The sequence below is a fragment of the Danio rerio genome, chromosome 3 (assembly GCF_049306965.1).
Source record: "Danio rerio strain Tuebingen ecotype United States chromosome 3, GRCz12tu, whole genome shotgun sequence".
In the NCBI taxonomy this organism is placed as follows: Eukaryota; Metazoa; Chordata; class Actinopteri; order Cypriniformes; family Danionidae; genus Danio; species Danio rerio.
The window spans coordinates 22664228-22686737 of NC_133178.1; the positions used below are offsets into that span (position 1 = coordinate 22664228).

General features: G+C 33.9%; 1 long non-coding RNA gene across 1 annotated transcript in view; it reads left to right on the top strand.

The window, feature by feature from the left end:
• The first annotated feature begins 11405 nt into the window (after nt 1-11405).
• Nucleotides 11406-22510, top strand: part of LOC137490576 (uncharacterized) — a 33644-nt gene continuing 22539 nt past the window's right edge. The window contains exons 1-2 of the long non-coding RNA XR_011010260.2: nt 11406-11652; nt 12744-13002. This is a non-coding gene — a long non-coding RNA (uncharacterized lncRNA). The remainder of the gene's footprint in view (nt 11653-12743; nt 13003-22510) is intronic.

Sequence of the window (22510 nt, forward strand, 5' to 3'; positions counted from 1 at the left end):
CCTCCTTTTAGCCACACGCCATCAATACGTCCAGCACAAACAGCAGGCTGAAAGTGCACTCTGCACATCCCGCAACCGCTGCCACCAGCCATCAACCCACTCCAGCCATCAACCGCTCAGCATTAACCTTGAGCTTCAATTGCTTCAGGCTGCTCAGTGGAGAACACTGGACTACATTCAGCCTTAAACTACTCCTGAACATCTAACAACTTCAGCTGGGCCACAAACACTTTGATTGCAGGAGTTATTTCTCATCCTCAGCGGACATGTGAGATGCTGAAAGTCAGGCTGGTTGGTTTTAGGGCTAACATGCACAGAAGACACAAACATACACAAAAGGTGTTCAGTTTTGATTTGATATCCTCCAATCGACATGTGAGAGGCTGTGAAAGTCAGGCAAGAAGAAGTTTCAGGTAACATTCATAAAAAAATGTTCAGTTTAAATTTAATTTCAAAAACTAATGTTTCATCCCAGTGTGGGGTTGTGGCTGGAAGGGCATCTGCTGCTTAATAACACGTGCTGGATAAGTTGGCGGTTCATTCCGCTGTGGCGACCCCTGATTAATAAATGGATTAAGCCGAAAAGAAAGTGAATGAATAAATTATTCACATTTAATATAATTCATGCAAATAAATTATGTAAAACTTGCAACCTGAACGTGACACCTGTTTCCACAAGATGAACAGACAAACAGACAGATTTGAAACTATAAGGTGTGAGATACAGCCACAACAACAAAAAACAGTGCATGGAAAACATGATAAACAATAGCTATTAGAAGCCTCAATTAAATATAAATAAAAAGTTATAAAAATTGTCAACAGTGAGCCCGAAAAATAAACATAATAACAAGAAACAGTTACAAATTGTTCTGCATGGCAGCCATCCATATAAAGTAGGACTATATGCAATACAAAATAATGTTAAACATTGCAACAATTCTATATCTTATGTTATAATATTAGTAAAAGCTATTTTTATTAGCTTCTTTTATACATTTTATATATACATTTTATTAATGATCTTAATTTTTTTTAGAAATATTTGTAATAAATATAATTTAAATAACTATCTCAATGTGCAAAAAATTATACTTTAAAACATTATAAATATTGAAAAATATACAGACACTCTTTATATTTTTCACTGTTGAATAAAAAGTATTTCCTCGCTCCATGAAAGCAAACTGATGTTTTAGTGTGCTATATATTTGCATTTACTTTTAATGAACCTTGATTTGATGCATACATGTATACATTTAATAATTTAACCTGAATGACTTACAAAAGGGTCAATCAAATGGTGGATCAGTGGTTATCACTTTCACCTCACAGCAAGAAGGTCGCTAGATCGAGTTCCGCCTGGGTCAGTTGGCATTTCCGTGTGGAGTTTGCATGTTCTCCCTGTGTTCGAGTTTCCTCTGGGTGCTCCGGTTTCCTCCACAGTCCAAAAGACATGTGCTATGGGTGAATTGAATAAACTAAATTGGCCATAGTGTACGAGTGTGAATGAGTGTGTATGGATGCTACCCAGTATGGATGCTTCCCAGTACTGGAAGGGCATCCGCTGTGTAAAATATGTTCATGTTCCACTGTGGTGACCCCTGAAGAATAAAGGGACTATGCTGAAGTAAAATGAATGAATGAATGATTTATAAAATCACAAGTATATGTTTTGTGGGTGGCTTTCATTGCAGTACAAAGACACAAAACATATTTAGAGCTTCATATTAAGGGGAAATAATGCCCCAGCTGAGGTTTTAAGACAATTACAATAAATAGTGGCAACTACAAAAAAGTGGAAAACTCCAGGAATAATGTAATGTAAATTAATCTGCAAGAGTTTAGACTTCAAAACACCCTACATTACTGAAAATCAAGCAGATATACTGATCCTAATTCTGACAGACTGATTCTGATATACAGATATTCTAATTCTTATTATAGTTGTCTTTTTCTTCACTTTCCTCTACTTACACCATTAGTATTTATTTTCAGCTCTCTGCTCTGAGGTACTCAATCCAATTTTGGATCCAATAGCATAAACGTGCCTACTAAAAGTTGACAAAGATTTGATTGGTCTAATTTAGATTAATATATACATGCAATAAATAAATATTACAAACATAAATAAACATTCATAAACTAAATACAGCTATATGACAAATTCAAACATTTAAAATTACTCAAATAAAAGAGATAGAATTGCAAATGAAGGATATAAAATCAAGTTTGTGATGTCAGTGTAAAAAAAGTTTCAAACAAGAGAAAATCTCAATTGAAAGATATCAAGTTAAAAAAATAATGAGTAGTACAGTTGCAGCAGAGTTAAAAATTCAGAAGGGTGGAACCTTGTTTTGACGTGTAATTTTTGTAAATCACTCCAGATTGATAAATACATGTACAAGTATATGTTTTTGGGTGCTTGTCAGGGTAGTATAAATATACAAGACATATTTTAGTGCTGCATAAATGGCATAATTGAGACTGTAATACAGTTACAAGGAATAATAGCAACTTCAAAAGACACAATCACAATTACAGGAAAATTATTTTATTACGTAAATAAATCTGCAAAAGATTGCAAATGTTTAGGTAAATCCACTTGTGTTGCCATTCCATGTGAATAAGTGATTAATGTGTTTTATAGTACAGGACGCTTCAGATACGAGAGAGCACGTGATCAGAGCTCAGAAGACTGTATGAGAAGATGAAGTGATGTCAAAATCATTACAGCATGGTGGAAGTAATTTCTTTTAGCACTTTCAACTTTTAAATGCATTTTTTTGTTGTTGTTGCATTAGCTCAAAAATAGCCTTATGAACAAAAAAACAACAACTTTAGTTTTCATTGAGACTTTAAAAATTCATGGCAGAAAAGAAAATCTAACATTGCAAGAAAAAACTGCAATAAGTAATAACAATAGCAGAAATTCTGTGAGAAAAAAAACAATTGTGCAAAATTATTGCAACTAATGTGAAAATACAAATCACACACACAAAAAACTGCAAACTACTAATATTGAATCAAATAAAAAGTCACAATTCTGAGGTCAAAATGTTGCTAATAAATCTGCAAGTAAAGTAAGACGGTACAGCTGAGAAAGATAAATGATTAGCTAAATTAATTTATTTCATATAAACCCGTGTAGGAACTCTACGTAAACTTGCACTACAAAAGGAAAACCTGCAACTTGACATGCTTTTACAAGTCTATACTTCATGTATTTCTGATCGTTGAAAGGTTTGAAACTCAGCCAACAACTCTAATCTCTCTCTTTTATTTATCAAGACACAAAGAGCTGTGTGTTTGTTTACGGCTATGTGTGTCAAAACTCCTGTAACATTCCAAGCGAGGTCACGGCTGGGTTAAGGAGGGGTCAGAGGTTCTCCGTGAGTGTGTGTGTGTGTGTGTGTGTGTGTGTGTGTGTGTTCAGCAGAAGAATGTCAGAGGCCCACTGGCCATCAGTCTGCTGGGGAAGGAGGGACAGACTGGAGGGGAGCGGAGGTGAAGGATGGGAGTTTGGGGTGAAGGGGAGGTGAGGGGGCACTCAGGGAAGGTCAAACGGCGGTCAAATACAAAACACACTCACAGTCGAACCAGTCGGTCCAGCTCGCCCTACATTCCAACTTACCAGATGACCATTTCCTTTTCACTCACACACTCACACACAGAGCTAGAGGCTATTTTTAGTGTTCTTACAGAAAGAAAACTAGGGAATGTGGGTGGCAAATCCCACGGTGCCCTTCAGCCCCCCTCTGCCTCGCCCTGTACAATGGCAGAGCCTGAATCCCCATGAATGAATGAACACAACATGCAACCCGCATCCTAAACTGGTATCAATGCACAAAGCGTGGTCTTCTCTTCCAGACTGGCACATAGCAGAAGACCCCCACTGTCCTTAACACCCCCAGCCACACATAATCTGACCCCCGTCCAGCCCTGATGGCTAAAAAATGAGACCGACCTTTGAACTGAAGTCGCTCTCTCTCTCTGTGGGCGCAGATGACAGACCACAAATCAGACTCGTCGTGCAAAGCATGTGGAGATTTCACTTCATAGAGCTGTGTTAATCTGCTTTAAGTGTACCTGAATAACACCTCAATTATTAATTAGTTAACACAGTTAATAATGTCTTGTAGAATCTACAGTAACTCTCTAGCAGCAGTTCACCAGTAACTTACTGTAAATTGTTTACAGCTAAAATACTGCATTTATGTTTAAAATACTTTTTATCTTGATGTATAACAGTTGACGTCATAATTATTAGCCCCCCTTTAAATGTTCTTTTCTTTTTCAAATATTTCCCAAATGATGCTTAACAAAGAAATTTCCACAGTATGTCTGATAATATTTTTTCTTCTGGAGAACATCTTATTTGTTTTATTTCGGATAGAATAAACACAGCTTTACATTTTTTTAAAATCATTTAAGGTCAAAATTATTAGCCCCTTTAAGCTACATTTTTTTCGATTGTGTGAACAAACCATCGTTATACAATAACTTGCCTAATTACCCTAACCTGCCTAGTTAACCTAATTAACCTAGTTAAGCCTTTAAATGTCACTTTAAGCTTTAAAGAAATGTCTTGAAAAATATCTAGTCAAATATTATTTACTGTCATCATGGCAAAGATCAAATAAATCAGTTATTAGAAATGAGTTAAAACTATTATGTTTCGAAATCTGTTTTAAAAAATGTATTCTAGGCTAAAAAGTCTGACTTTAACTATGAATTTAAGTGTTATTTATCTTTACAGTATAGTACACAGTCATTTTTACAGTGCAACTTTAAAATACAGAAACATCCTGCATATCTGTCATACACCAAATACAGTTCATACTACAGTTAAATACTGTGTAATTTACAAAGATTGTTAACGGTGTGTGTGCTCACATATTTGTGAAAAAACAACTGAAAAATTCCAAAAATTAATCCAATAGTGCTAGTAAATTTAGCAGTGAAAATACAGTAAAAGCTTAACTGGTTAATGGTACTATAAGTTGCCTTACTAAATGGGGAAAAAAACTATATTCGGCATAGTGTAATCACATAAAGTAAAATAAAAGTAAAAACAAAAGATCTTTTACAGCATTTATTAGGCTTTGACATTAATGTTTATAATTGATTAGAGTTTAAAAAATAATAATTTTGGATATAACTATAATGCTAAAATAAATGTTAACTAAAAATAATAAATGCTGCGGAAGTATACTGCTAATCTATTTAGTTGTGTTAAGAAAATAAATCATACTGCAAGTTGTAAGCACTTGTTTTCAAAAAGACAAAGGGATTTTCATAGTAGAATACAAAAAGTAAAAACATCAATTAAAAACTCCACGACACTTTACATTTGATAGTTTTACACTGAAATATCTGTCTCTTACAGGTTTTATTAATCAGTCATGTACAATAGATTACAAGCAGTAAACTTTCTGTATTTAGCATCTAGATCAGCATCTGGAAAAGCTGCTGTACTTGAGATTAACTATAACTTTAATTCGTAGATGTAATCTAGAAATCACAATTACACTTAAGACAATCAAAATCAATATTAAAAAGAACATTTTAAGAGATAATGACTGTAAAAATGCTACAGTAAATGATACATGGTATGGTTCGTTGTGAGTTTCCATGGGCTAGATGGGAAAAACACAAATAAATCTGTGACATTTAATTTCATTAATTTTTTATTAATTTAGCAGATAATTTAAAAGTGCTTTTGGTGATTGTCATTATAAAGATACAAAACAGATTAAAGTTCAATCTAAGATGAACAAACCATATTAAGGATGAAAATCTGGCAAATGAAGCAACATTTTACCATAATTTGAGTGTTTTTACAGTGTACCACAAAAAACAAACGCAATAAAGACCTGAAATTAAAGATTGTAACTCAGTTTGTCCCATAACTGCTTGCTGAGCTGATATTTCTACAAGCACTGAGTGAGTCATAATGTGTGTGTGTGTGTGTGTGTGTGTGTGTGTGTGTGTGTGTGTGTGTGTGTGTGTGTGTGTGTGTGTGTGAGAGAGAGAGAGTGTGTGTGTGTGTGTGTGTGTGTGTGTGTGTGTTTTAGACTGTAAAAACAAAGATCTTTTATTGTTCTGGTCTATAAGGAGCAATAGCTTTGTCATTTCTAATGTTCGGTGCACGCCGACGATGACACTTTTTGGTCTTTAGAGAAACGGAGGGAAATTTCCACACCACACATTCACTAATTGTTGTTTACCTCTCGCTTTCTCCTGCTCCAATACATATCTGTCAGGTGGTGCGTGCACAAGCATTATAGGACACTCTCGTCACCATCAGCCTACGTGTGTTGTGTGGATGATTATATAAAGTGCTCCCACACACTCCTCTGCAGGTGGTCTGTTATTCCAGTACACAAACCTGTTGTGTTCCCACTCTGTTATGGCAACATATAGAAAACAAAGGGATTTTCAGCACACAAACTCTCTCCAGCTCAGAGATGCACACCTTTATATACATGCGAGCAGCAAACACACGCCCTCCAAACCAGACACACAGGAGCCAGTCACGTTGTGGATGAAGAAACCCAACAGAGCTGAATCCTCAAACACACAACAGCAAAGGAAGTTAAATCCCTCTGTGTGCTCAGCCTACAAGCAGAAACCCAGACTCCACATGTTGGTGCATTTTGGGCAAAACATCCATTGTAGTGACACTCAATCCCATAATGCCCTTTTTCTGCCTCATTTTAAGCAGCTAATTTTGAGACCAGCTAGCGCTAAATTCGGACAGCAGATTGAATAAACATAACGACTGCGCTAATTTGCACATGCCCAAAAACATCATCATCATTAGCTTGAGACAGATAGGAAAGACTGCAGCACGATGCTAATAGATTTAAACAGCACAGCGCGGAGAAAGTTTGAGGTGCTTACTGTCAGAGAATGAGCCCCCTGCTGTTCAAGCGCGAGCGGAATTACAGGTTGGTGTGAATTTAACTTGCGCTCATTTGTTGTCGGTGTTGTCATGTTTACATTTTACATTTGAGTGAGAAAGGAAGCTAATCTCCCCTATATCGGAAAAGTTTTCGTGCAGGAAACAAACATGTAAATTATTAACTCACAGGCCTACGTTTTGAGTCCACTTAGTAGCCTTCAGTTGCATATATTTTGGTTAAATATTGCGAAGACGGGTCGACAATGTATAGTTTTTCAGCATATTATACTGCATTTAGAAAAGATTATCTACAACAATGTAACAATGGAGATTACTGATCGTTACTATACTCTAAATTACCATCTAAAATATATTGGAGTCAGCAATCACAGGCTAAAATATGTACATTTACTTCCTCGCAAACGCGCTGGAAAGCTACGTGTCATTTTGCACGTGTAATACAGAAAAATAAAATAATTCTAGTTTGCGGGACAACAAATTTGTATAATCATGAAGAAATTAACAGCATTTTATTGAAAATTACTATGTTTCTCAATTTCTCAGTGAATATAGGCAATGTATTTTGGTGCATTTCAACAAAACAGATTTATTAAACAGATATATTTATTCAAATAATATTTTAGTCCCCAGACAATTTTTACAAGTTTTTAATTAATTTTTTTTTACTTCTCTTAATTTTTTCCTCTTTTTTTATTTGTATTTAATATTTTTTTATAACACAAATTTGGATTTGATCGTTATCTTGAGTTATTTTATTAGATAAGCCCCAGATTTGGCTTCAGTACTGACTAATCTAATGTATGCACAAATATAACATTGTATTGCTTCCTATTAAAATATAATTTTAAAAGATAGATTTGTAGGGGGTGTACTTGTATATGCTGAGCAGCACTGTATATGCCTAAAGCATATAGTAATAATATTATTATTAATAATAATAATAATAATAACAATAATAATAGGGCTACATCCCTTCAATAAATGTTACACAGCAATATAACATTACCATCGTTATAATCCAAATAATTTTAAAATAAATTAGTTTAAGGTCACTTAAATTAGACTATTTAAAAATAACAAATAATCTAACTTCCAAATAAAATATGATCACAGAAACATTAAACTGGAATTTAGAAAATGTAAATAAAATACTTATAAAAGAAATTAAAATTGTTACAACATGTAGGCTACAAAATATGTAATTAACTGTAAAGATAGTGGCAAGTAATATAGCCCTTTGTCTAATAATAAAAAGCCAATAGTAAAATAACAATAATAATATCGTTATATTATTTATTATTATTATTATTATTATTATTGTGGTTGTTGTTGTTATTATGAGCCTTATACTACTACTAACCTTAACATTAATCATGATCATTTACGTAACCCCATAAACCTCACGTTCCGATTTATTAAAATTAATTTACATCCCAAAACCCGCATTATTTAAATTCAAGGAAGGAGGGGAAGTGTATAGCCAATGTTTTTCCCCTAAACGTGGACAGATTCAATCTAAAAACAATAGGCTCTGCAAATAGGGGAATTTTAGATTCGAAAATATATAACAAAGTGTACTGACATCAAGTAAAAAGAGACGTTTCAAAATGTTATATATATTTTCAGAATTTTCAACTTCAGCTGAACGAAAAAAAAAAGAAAAAAAACAAATAAAGAAAAGAAAACATCTCAATTATTAGCTGTCTATTGCTTTTTAAAAATCTGGTCGAATTCTGCAGTTTTTAGAATCTCACAAGTGCCATTTCCCAAGGGAAAGACGGCATCCAATGTGCTGTTTCGGAGCTACTGTCCTCCCATACTAATACTGCTCCGCTTTCTCTCAACTGCGCCACCTGCTGTCCATTCCGTTCTCCAACAAACCCTCTGAGGTTTGAGATTGCAGCCTTCTGCAGACAACCTCTTAGCCAACAAATCAACCACAGATCGATGAAATTAATTATTTCCCATCTCCAGAAGAACGAAGAAGACGTTTTAAAATTGCACTTGTTATAATACGCAACGTTGTTTGAGGCAAAGTTGACGCTCAGCCATGAGACACTCCAAAACATATTTTACCCTTCGGGTTCATTAGAGACTCATAAATATTTCAGCCCTCAGAAATGTGGAATGTCAATTCATCAAAAGTGACAGACTTCTCTTAGCTCTTCTTTTTTGATATTCCCTAATTATCAAAAAGACACGATGCTGATTTATTGTTTCCGACAAATGTCACGCGTCCGGATCTTTTCGGCTGTTGATAGACGACGTTATAAATAAGTTTCTGAATTATAGTAGGCCTGTGTTTGATCACTCAATTCCACGCGACATCTTCTCACCTTCATAATAAATTAGTCAACGAAGACGACAAAACTTTCCCTCTTAAATCGGTGTCTTATTAATTTTTGTGCGGTTTACACTACTGTAAGAACAGGCCTTGAAGTCGAGGAAATTTTTTGAAGTTTTATTTTAAGTCCATACGCGTCCAGCTGTTGCAAATTTATAGATTATTAACATGGCGTAATGGATAATGCTTAGACGAATTATTGAAAAAAAAAAACATTTGCATCGTTTTTTTTATGGATAACAGCGCCATAGCCAGCAGCTTAGTGAATGTAAATAGTCTAATCGAATAGATTAAATCATGCATTTGCTTTATGCAGTTTATTTACAAGCATATTGTGTAATATTTATGTGGTTTAAAGGGTGAAAGGTATTAAATAAAAAGTTTTTAAATGATCAATCCGTTCAAGAGCACGCAAGCCACAAAAGGTTTCAATGCAACAAAAAGCATTATCACCGTTTGAAAGCCCGTGTTAGTGACACCAAAGTGCAGAATTACGTCATAATTTTACAATCTTTAATTAAGACCGATTCACACGGCGTAGTCAGATCTACAGGCCTAACGTGAAGCTAAGACTTTATTTCGGAAGTCTTTATGTAATTGCTTATCAATCACAGATACTTCTCGATTAAGTTATCACACAGGAGAGATATCATTTTAAGTATTTACCCTCACTATTTAACACAAATCCGACTGAAATATCAAGCATAACAGAAGAGCAAAAACGATAGGAAAAAAACGATCAGTCTACTTTATAGTGGGAATTATCTTTAAACGTGTGTCTCATAAAACTAAAAGACTGGCTAATTATTGCCCAAACGGTGATCGAGAGCGCATAACGTTCAATTATTGTCAGACAAAGCACTTACAGCACGGGATTTTTTTTTTTTTTTTTGTGGAAATGAGACTAGAATTTACACTTGTCATTCTCCAAACTGCAGTGCACGTTCATTTAAAATACTTATATCAGTATTGTTTTTTATGTTGTTTCAAAGTCACACGAGACGCCAATAATTAAGGAAACGTCGAAGAATTTATTTCGTGTCTTAATTCAAAGTCTGGATCGGTTCTGTTATAATCAAATCAAAATTTAAAAGCTGTAAAAATGCACGTATGTGGTTTTGTATGTATATATATATATATATATATATATATATATATATATATATATATATATATATATATATATATATATATATATATATATATATATATATATATATCATAAAAAACTATCATCCATTATGTGTTAAGCATAACAGTAAAGAATAATTATTGGATGATGTGCATAAAAACCTGCTTAGGCTACTTTGTTTAAAATAAAATAAAAAAAATCGATCATTAATTAAAGAATAAATTAATAAAGAATAAATAAAAAGAATAGTGTTTAAAAACAAATTTAAAATGTTGTAAAAAAAAAGTGTTGTCACAAGTCAATCATAATCTATCATTTTTTTTAAAAGCAGCGGAATAATTAATTGTAAAATATTGCAGGCCTATTTAATAAACGTTTCCTCAGCTAAATTAGTCATATAGCGTAACAATGCAAAGATCCATTTTTTTGTCAAATGACAGGAAAACCATAAAACAGAGAAGACCCTTCTCGACATTTTTGTAGTCGACATTTCGACTTTTCTGTGAAAATGCACGTTCCGTTTAGATCAAACTGCCACAGTATTTGCTAACTTTAACAACACTGTTTAAGAAGTAATTTATTTAATGCATTAATTATTAAATCTACAGATTTCATTGTTGTTAGTGTCATCAAGGAAAAACGTTTATCAGAAACGTTCATGAATATAAAGCCAACTATAACAAAAAAACTTCCAGCTGATTTTCATGCTAGAAAAAAAATAAAATCAGTGTAAATAAACACTTTGAACAGTGCAGGTAACAAGTAGCTTAAGTCTTATAAATAATTATCACTATTTAGCCATAGGCATCAATGCAATAATTTTTTATCATTTTAAAATATTGTTTTTAACAAAGAAAAATATATATAAAAAAGCACGAGGACAAGCGAATGTCCCAAACATTCTTTATTTTATAGTGTCCAGCAGAACAGAAAAAGAGAACCGAAGGCCAGGCACACTTGAAGTCGTGATTTCCGCGAGGAGGGGGCTTGAGAGGGGCGCTGAGAGACCGCAGATGAAGGGACTTGATGTCAAGGATTTTTCCCTCTCCCTACCGGGAAATTGAACAACACCCGCGAGCGTCGAGCGACTGCTTGAAAACTTTCCGCACGTCTCGGGTCTGATGCGCGCGCCATCCCGTTCTGTTCTGATTGCGGCTGAAAAAAAAGAGAAGAGCGCATAAATCGATCACCTTGTACTCGTTCCCGAGGTCGCGTTTCAGCGGAGAAGCAAAGTGCTTTTGTTGTTTGGTAAGTGTAGTCGGTCATCCCTCTACAGCTCGCCGTCAAACGGACATTAACAACTTAAAATCACCTCAGTCGCAGGCTGACGCAGCTATACTGTATAATTGGTGAGGTCTGTTTATTCAATACGATGATAATTCTGTTATAGAAGGGGATCATTCATGAGCAGGAGGTAATGTGTAGTTTGTTTCTTGACACATAATCTTTGCTTATCCTCTCTCATTTAAAGTTACATTATTTAAGTTTGTGTCCCCCCAAAATGTGTTAAACTCACTTAAAATTACTTCAAGCATTGGCATTATTATTATATGGCATTATTATAAGTGTAACATTATATGTATATTTTATTAATTAACATTGTTAGAAGTAGATTAACAATATTCTTAAAAAAAGTAAATTACATATTTTAAAATCACCTAAACATCTTTTTCAAGCACAAAAATGTGTCTGTATTTTTGTGTTTGTCCTCTTAGACCAATTCAAAACCTATGTGGTTTCATAAAGATTTAAATGTATGAAAATAATAAAGAAAAACATTCAAATCACACCTAAAGTGGAAGTTAAAATTAAAATCGGTTCCCCCCAAAATTACAATGTGTTTGCATTGCATGTGTATGTATATGTAAGGTGTTTTGTGTTATACCTATACTGTATTTTTTATACATCTAAACTTTAAAAATGAAAAGATCAAAGTATCCGACAATCTTTCTAAAACACATTTCTCTCTAATGTTTATATATAAACATCTCTGTAAGTCGCCATGTATGGTGCTTGTACTTTCACAAAGTTTAATAATGCGCAAGTCAAACAGTCTTGTGATTTATAATGCTGACACTGAAAAAGAAAGCTGAATTTCAGGGGTGTATCCGCAGACTTCAGGCAGGTATGGGCAAGTGATGGATCTCTTTTTTTTTCCTCCAACTTAACTGGTATTAGAAGCATCAATGAACAGTAAAATATTCTCAAAGCAAAGGCAGCAATCCCTCTGTATAAACCAAATGTTACTGAAAAGCTGTCCAAAAGCTAATAAATGCTCCTATTCCACAAAGAACCAAGTCGTCTTTGAGGACTGAGATTACTTTTGGCTTAATTTCTAGGGTCCAGCTCTCGAGAGGCAACTGAAAGCAGAATTGTACCAAAGATATATGACCTGCTCCCTTTTGTGAAGCGTTTGTGAAGGGTCAGGCCGTATGACGCTGATATTCAGACACAGCCGTGGACATGGTGAACACTCGCTTCTCTGAATGGCATTAGAGCTGATAAGAGCACGGCTCAATGACTGACAGTGTTTTACTGGGTTAGCTTGATGCATGGTACCATGGAGAGCAACAATCTTCAGCTGAGATCACATTTAAGGTATGGATGGCCCATTAGGGTGGATTCTCACTAATGTAAACACATATTCCAGACCTCAGGAACAGACAGTTTCGCGAATGTGTATCATGCACAAGAGAGTGTTCACAGGACGAAATACTGTATATCTAAGCGTTTTAGATTTTTATAATAAAATAATGCAGCTAAAATGGATTACAAGCTGTATATTTAACATGCAGAACACACACACACACACACACACACACACACACACACACACACATATATATATATATATATATATATATATATATATATATATATATATATATATATATATAAAGTCAGAATAAATAGTCCCCGTTTGGATTTTACTTTCTTTTTCTTTTTTTTTTTTTTTTAAGTATTTGCCAAATGATGTTTAACAGAGGAAGGAAATTTTTCACAGTATGTCTCATAATATTATTTTTTTCTTGAGAAAGACTCATTTGTTTTATTTGCGCCAAGAATAAAAGCAGTTTTGATGTTTTAAAAACCTTTTTAAGGTCAATATAATTAGCCCCTTTAAGCGATATATATTTTGTGTGTGTGTGTGTGTGTGTGTGTGTGTGTGTGTGTGTGTGTGTTGTGTGTTGTGTGTTGTGTGTGTGTGTATAAAAAAATATAAATTGTATGTACTTATGTATACATGTTTAACAATATTTCAAAAACTAAATAAATATGATTGAGATACACAAATATAAATGTATGATAATTAATACAATTTATATTACAGCATTTTATATATACCCATTTACGTAACATTACGAAATTACAAATGTAATAAATAATTGTTAAGCAATAACAAAAATAAAATATAAAAAAAAATACTATATATAAAATATAAATACTGTAAAATAATTGTATAAATTTAAATTTTGATATAAATAAATAATAAATCTGAATATGATGATGTAATTTGTATGATTGATATATTACTATGAGTAAAAAAAAAACGTGGCACAATAAAATTTATTCATGTGTTTGTTTGTTTTTTACTGTTAGTTAGTTTTGACTGCAGTTATTTGTTTATCCATCTAAACTGTATGGTAATTTCTGTATCAGTTTCGACATTTGATCTCTACATTGCAGATTCGATTTACATCAAGTTTAACTTGAACATCAGCCACGCCTCTTAAAAAAAAAAAATCATAAAAAATAGTTTTACCTGCTCTCAGACAATAACTTCAATGAGTTCACCTTCTGTTATCAATCTCAACAAATAAAAAAAACCCAAAGAAGGCAAACAAAGAGAAGCTCTGGGTCATATTAAACTGGATGATTCAGTTAGCCCCCCGCCATCTCCCCTTGAAATGGTGCGATTCCACCTGAGAGTGTGGTGATTTGGGTCTAATTACCCACCTATGATGGGAAGGGGGGCTCAACATCTGTGCTATTCGACGCTGAGCTACAACCACCAACATCTTGGCACTTTATGGTTCTGCTCACGTCTGTTTACGAGGATTTTTCATGAGGCTTTCACCCCAGCTGTGAACTTCTCATCTCACTTCGTCAAAGCTGAATTTTCCTCTCTCACGTGTCGTATTTTTCACCTTGCTCTTCATCGAGCTGCTTGAAAGGAAGGAGGAAGTCTCATATGTGCATTAGCTGTGATGAAGCCATTAGTAGAAGCTCACACTGTTTCCATGCAGACACAAAGCCATCACAGAGAGCGGAGATAAATTGCGTAAACCCATTCATTGTTTTATAGATGATATTTTTTTCCTGTGGTAATCTCATTAACAGATTGAACCTACAAAAAAAAACATTCTCTTGTTGGTGGGTTTTAACTTTTTGTGGTCACAATTTTGCAGTACGTAAACACATTACAGTCCATCATTTCCTCAGATGTGAGAGTTGAGTATAATAAATCAAAAGCTTTGCATTTTCCTGAAAGAAAGAGCCACAATAGCATATAGTATATTGGTGATTCTGGAAATAGAGGTATATTTCTAGATCCCTTAGCTTACAAAATCCTTTTATTTTTCAAATAGCAAAACTTTAAAGAAACAGGTTTGAGTTGTACAATTATATCAAGTTATCTCTAAAAAAATATATATGTTTGTGTGTCTATTTAGGGGCTTTTTACTTAAATACCTTTTAAAATGTTAACTCCAAGTTGAACATTAGCATTAAACGTCTATTTACTGTATTATTTGTAATTTTAGTAATAATAAAAAATTGCTTCTGTCCTTTTGTTTTGGTCTACTCTAGTACATCAGTTATGAAAAGGCACAACAAACTTTAAACTTCTAGAAATAGGATAAGACTTGCTACAAATGACATCACTTCCTCTGGCGGGAAGCTCTGGAAGGCACTGGGGCATGTCATTATTCTTCTAATTCATTTGAGCAAAATGTTTATGATACACAAATAGCAGAATAAGTATAGATCAACCCTTATTGTGGTCTTTCCATAAATATCTCATTCACTTTTGAAACAACTATAATATGATGGTAGCTGTTAGCATCTTGAGGCAAAGCACTACTTGGTGGAAAGTACTCCGTTAGTGGTTTAAAAAGTTTAACAACACGTTAAACAATAATTAATCACATAATTAAATGTTCTATACGAAATTCTGCATTTACATTGATAACAGATTCAGTTTACTGTAAATTTTATATCATTCAGGTTTAAGAAAAACCTTAGGAAAGTACCCGCAATACTGGAATGAGTCATATGCTTTCACATACTAAGGCAAGTTGGGTATAATGTGTTTGTGTGTGTGAATATATAATATATAGTAAACCCATAAGGCGGCACAGTGGCTCAGTGGTTAGCACTGTTGCCTCACAGCAAGAAGGTCGCTTTGGTTTCACCCAGTCTAAAAGACATGCAGTAGATGAATTGAATAAACTAAATTAGCTGTAGTGTACGAGTGTATGTGTGTGAATGAGTGTGTGTGGGTGTTTCCCAAATCTGGGTTGTGGCTGGAAGGGCATCTGCTGCGTAAAATATATAGGTATGCTGGAATGGTTGGCGGTTCATTCTGCTGTGGTGACCCCTGATACATAATGGTCTAAGCCAGGGGTCACCAAACTTGTTCCTGGAGGGTCGGTGTCCTGCATGTATGTATATGTCTTACTAGGTATACATGAAACACCCAGGCAGGTGTGTTGAGGCAAGTTGGAGCTAAACCCTGTAGGGCACCGGACCTCCAGGAATGAGATTGGTGACCCCTGGTCTAAGGTGAAGGAAAATGAATGAAAGAGTGAAGACAGTTTAAGTCAAAATTATTAGCTCTCCTGTGACATTTTTATTATCTTAAATATATTTCCCAAGTGCTGCTTAACGGAGAGATCATCAATGTATTTTAAAGTGTTTTAATATTTAATTTCTAATAACTAATTCCTTTCGTCTTTGCCAAACAGACAGTGCATAACACTTTTCTACTTATTAGGTTAACTATAGGCAAGTTTGGGTAGTTAGGCAAAAAACAGTGGTTTGTTCTATAGACAATAAAAATATATATTTAAGGGAGCTGATAATATTGAGCCTAAATTTGATTATTTAAAAAATTAAAACTGCTTTAATTCCTGCCAAAGTAAAAGAAATAAGACTTTTATCAGAAGAAAAAATATAGGAAATAATGTGAAACTTTCCTTGGTCTGTTAAACATTACTTGGGAAATATTTGATAAACAATAAAAGGCTCATAGGAGGGTTAATAATTTTTACCTCAACTGTGTAAATGGGTTTATTAACATGTACTACTGTACATCTATATAAAGACTTCGACTGATGTGTACATTAGTCAAGATGATTTTGTGGAGTAATCTCACTAAGACACTGTACATACAATTCAACAAACATTCTTGAATTTCAATTGTTATGGTCACAATTTTGCTAAATAAACTCTATATAGTAAATTGACTATATAAACATTACTTCTAAGCTATTTCTTATTTAATTTGATTCAAGTCACCCTTTAAAATCACAGGACTGAATTTTCCCTGAAAGTAAAAGTGAAAGCAATACAAATTATACAGTGCTCAGCATAATTGAATACACCCCATTTTGAAAATGCATATTTTTTACCAATTTCTCAGTGAATCTAGGCAAAAGCTAAAAAGCTAAATTTTTCAAAAACAAATTACAACCTACAAAATTTCAACAATTACTTCCCTTTTTTTTTTGCTTCTCCTTATTTTTCTTCTTTTTAAAATGAGTATTTAATATTTTTCTATAACATATAAATTAAGCTGTATTAGTTTTTGGACCAGTATTTTAATTTATTTTGTTAGATGCGCTCCAATTTGGCTTCAGTCCTGACTAATCTAATATACATGCACAGATATAATATTGCATAGTTTCCTATTAAAAATATGAATTTAAAAGAGAGATTTGTGAGGGGTGTACTTATATATGCTGAGCACTGTAAATAACCATCCTTTTTAAGAGTATGTAAAGTTCAGATCTATTTAGAACCATACCTGAAAAGCTGTTAAAACAGTTTTAAAGTCTAGAGTTAGTTCAGCTTTCCCACCTATTCATTTTTAAATCTAAAACAGTCAAACCCCATTCATTTTCTGGAGTTTATCCATTTAGCAACATTTAGAAGATGTATTCAAATTCCTCTTAAAATATCTATACATTTTAATTCAAATTAATTAATTAAATTCAAATTGTAACAGTTTTGCTTCCAATCAATTTGTATTTTGATGAAAAACCCTAATAGACACGCAATTACAAGACCACAGACAGAGTAAAAACAACAACAACAACAATAAAAAACTATTATTCATAAAAATAAATATTAAACATTCCTTTGCAACATTTCTTTACAACAATTTTTAAACATTTCAGGACACCATAAAGGTTCTATCCAGAACTTTCAAAATGATGGTTCTTTATGGATTTTTTAGCTAAAAAACGTGGAAAAGCACACATTCCAGTGTTTAAAGGTCCACACATTTTTAACACAATATGAAATATAAATAATGATTATTTGACATGTACAATGGGTTTGCTAACTTTATTCCATTGCCTTTGTTACACAAAGTTCGAAAGTAGTTAACGCAGTGGCCCTCGCTAAACAATGTCAGATGAATATGACATGCTATTATGAAGCTTTGAGAGCTGGGCCCACATTTGGGGCGTTTCATCTTTATGACCATCTAGGGAGTAAGTGCAAGAGAAAGACAGACGGATTAAGCTGTGCACTTTCCTCTGGGTTCTGGGTGTGTTCTCCAAATAGACGGAAAGCATGTGTCGGTGTAAATGAGAGAAAGAGAGAGAGAGAGAGAGAGAGAGAGACAGACAGAGGAGAAGAAACAGCACAGCGTGATGAAATGTTTGTGTCTTGGCTTGCTAATTATGCCTCACTGAGAAAAACTTTCCGCTGCTGTCCTTTCAGCGCCAGACGCTGCCCGAAACCATTCGCTGCCAAATGAGTTTCCACACACTTGGTAATTTAAGTCTGATTTCAACCTTTTTTTTTGTTTGTTTAAACTATGGAAAACCCAACTCTCTTTTCACACACTGCTAATTTCCTTGTGGCATACTTTCCACAAAGACCCTTTCAAAATCCAAAAAGGAATAAACTTCGCCTCACATATAAATTACAGTGCATCGTGCCTGCAGATCTCATTCTTCTGCCTTTCCCAGAGTGTAAATACGTCCCAACAGCAAAAGCCGCTGCGGTGCCTCCTCAACCTAAATTAAGCATGTTGGTGTAAGCTGTTAAAAATAAATGTAAAGAAGGATTTATTGTGATTTGACAGGCTGCAATATTCCACTTTAGAATGGCCTGTTTTGAAACATGACAATGCAAGAACAGTGAGGATGAAAGAGTTCAAGACCACCAAGCAGTATAGAATACAATTTTCAAAAGTTGTAAATGAAACGTGTAGAAAAATCCATATTTTTTATTCTATCATTTTAAATCTAAATTTAGATTTTTTAGTCACGTGCATAGTACGGCACGCAGTGAAATGTTTATAACTGCACAAGACCTTAAAAAAGATCAATAATATATTAGAGAATAAAATAAAACAGAAAATAGAAAAACCCTAGATATAGAATATGTAGCAATAGAAAACAACTACATTTTTTGTTTAACAGAGCAAAGAAATTTTCACAGTATGTCTGATAATATTATTTCTTCTGGAGAAAGTCTTATTTGTTTTTATTTTGGCTAGAATAAAAGCAGTTTTTAATTTTTTTAATACCATTTTTAGGACAAAATTTTTAGCCCCTTTAAGCTTTTTTTTTTCGATAGTCTACAGAACAAACCATCGATATACAATAACTTGCCTAATTACCTTAACCTGCCTAATTAACCTAATTAAGCCTTTAAATGTCACTTTAAGCTGTATAGCGTCTTGAAAAATATCTAGTCAAATATTATTTACGGTCATCATGGCAAAGATAAAATAAATAGTTATTAGAAATGAGTTATTAAAACTGTTATAATTAGAAATGTGTTGAAATTTTTTCTCTCTCTGTTAAACAGAAATTGGGGGAGAAAAGTAAAAGGGGGCGCTAATAATTCAGGGGGCTGATAATTTTGACTTCAATATAACTGTATATATACATATATACATACTAGGGATGGGAAGATTAACCGATATGTATCGATAGGCGGTCATGCGCGTGCACGATGCGAGTGCATCGGTAGAGCAGCAGAAGATGAAGGAAATTTTGGAAGATGCATCGATTTTTGCGAAATGCATCGGTTTTTCCAAGATACAACCTATATTTTTAATATAGAATGTATTTTTGTATTATTAACAAGTGTTGTCAACCTGTTTTTGGCGCATAATTTAATCGACCAACATAAAGTATGCCTTAGCAATGGCCTTACGGATGTGTACACTTACATTACAACTCAGTGTATCAGGTGTGCGGATGAAGCTAGTGGTGCGCCCTCAGTAAGCGCGAGAAGCAAAACAAACATTATGGATGCCGAGACAATTTATTCCCCACTGAGTTTTAAATCTTAAGTATGGCAACAATATGGATTTTACATAAAAGATGGACGACTTGACAGGACAGATGCAATTTGCAAAATGTGCCGCGCATCTGTAAAATACACAGGCAGTACGACTAATCTGATATCTCACTTGAAGCGCCGCCACGGTGTTGTTGTGGAAGCATCTTCCAGTGTTCCTGCATCCCCTGCTTCCTGCTCTGATTCACCTGTAGCTACCAGCTCCAAAAGTGGTGAGAAAAGCATTGAAAGTTTTTACCATGCCCCGCTTCCTAACAGTTCTGCGTGCTCTACGGCAATAAAGGATGCTATTGCATTGTTCATCTGCAAAGATATTCAGCCTTATAGTGTCACGGAGAACGAAGGTTAATTCTCCTCCTGTTAATTTTTATTTAATTTTATTTTTATTAGCCTGTGACAGTACAGTGACAGTGATGTTTCAAAGCAGCATAACACTGCTAGTTCATGACCTTAAGTTTTGAATATTCAGTGGCAAAATATATATTTGTAAAACTTGTTTTCATAGTTGAAAAGTTAAATCACAATTCTTGTGCAATGGTAAACCTTTGTTGAAAGAGTGCAAATATATATTTTTTAATATATATTGCACTTATACATTTAGTTTATCTTAAAAATACTTAAATAATATGTGCCATATGTTCTAAAATGGCCCTCTAGTTACTGTAAACCGAGACTCTGGCTCTGAGAGAAAAGCCAGTTTGTAAAAAAATTCTTGGTTTTACTTGTTTAATAAATAATCAAACTCATTCAATGGCACGGCATCCTCTTTCACATTATCACATAAAATTAATCTAATTAGTTAGTGCTGAATTATCGCATTGTATCGTGATATGGGTGTGAATCGTATCGTATTGCATCGCAATATGTCACAAATGTATCGCTAATATATCGGATCGTATTCTTTGCATCGAGATGCGTATCGGATCGGCATTATAGCTTAGATGCCCAACCCTAATACATACATACAAATAAAACAATCAGCAATACAATATACAAACTTAGTTATAAATTCTCTATAACAATCCATTTTTTATTACAGAAAAATCTTCGGCCAGTCCAAAAAACTATTTATTTTTACACAAAACACAAAAGCACAGAGGTGAAAAGATGAACTAGACTATGGTCTGCTTTATTATATGTTGCAGAGAGCGGTTGTCTGTATACTTTCTGTAATCATCCAATTATACTGTTATAACATTTTCAAACATCATCTTTCTTGACCAAAGTGGAACAGAATCAAAGTGACCATGAAGAAGTGTACATTATATGAAGAGTGCAGTCCAAATATATGACATCACTTATTCATTTCTGGATTACTTGTATATGATTAGACATGGGGACTGTCTAAAAAAAAAATGGATACATGCGTTTAGATTGGATTCTTTAGTCTTAAAAATAGAGGTTTTAAAAAGTATAATGCCAATATCCCTATTTTTAAAATACTTTATGTACTTTTTTTTTTTTTTTTTTTTTTTAAATTTTTGGGGTTATAGCTGGTAAATGTTTGGCCACTTGTCATGTGAACACAAACACACGCAAAGAGAAAATGGGCATGATTCAAAAAGGTTAAATGGTCCTGAAACAACAGTAAAAAATGTCTGGCAAACTTAAAATACAATTATACTGAAAGCCAACGTTTTTGGTATGTCAACTTGTATTAAAAATATACAGCTCACACTGTAGCATGTTTGAAAATACTATTTTTTTCCACTTCAGCAGTAATACAGTATGTCTAGTGTTTTTCTCAAAACAGACAAAAAGGAAACCTGTTCCACAGCACTCGTTAGGAAAGGTAGTTAACATAAACATAGTTTCATACAAGTTCATAAAATGCTGAATATTAAATAAAAAGCATTTTTGAACCAATATATGTACATTGACATCAATGAACTGTGTGTACATTATGTTCTCAAAATATTCCTGTTTCAAACATTTCTTTTAAGAGAACTACTTGAACCATTGAATTAACCAATCTAAAGAATTCTTTTACACTACAAAGAACATTTTCTGCCACTGAAAGTTTCAATGGATGTTTAAGCTTCTTCAAAAAACAGTGTTGTTGTGACAAAAAAAACTTTAAAATGTCTGTTAAAGAAATTGAGAGTCATTTGTACAAGGTAAACAGTCTAATAATGAAAAATCTACCTAAAAATACCAAGAGATTGTAAAAAAAGAGCACTAATTATAACTTGGATGTGAAAGAGGAATCCCAATGAGGATATGTTTACAAGTATGTGTGTGTTGTGTGTGTGTGAGAGGCAGAAGAAAAAACATGCAAAGGGAAGGGCAAGAAAGGAAGAGGAATTTACGATCACGTATTGAAGGAGCGATGGGGGAAGGAGAGTTTGCATCTCGTTGCTGTGCTGTTGTCTTTTCCCTTCAGCCATTTTGAATGGCCTCACGAGTGGCATTTTCCCAGAGTTCAGGAGAGGTGTGTGCATGTGTGTGTGTGTGTGTGTGTGTGTAGCAGCAGCAGGGAGCCAATTAGAGGATCTGGAAAGACGTGTGACACTGTCCAGCAAAAGGAAGTACAGCTGCCTGACTTCTGACCTTCTTCTGC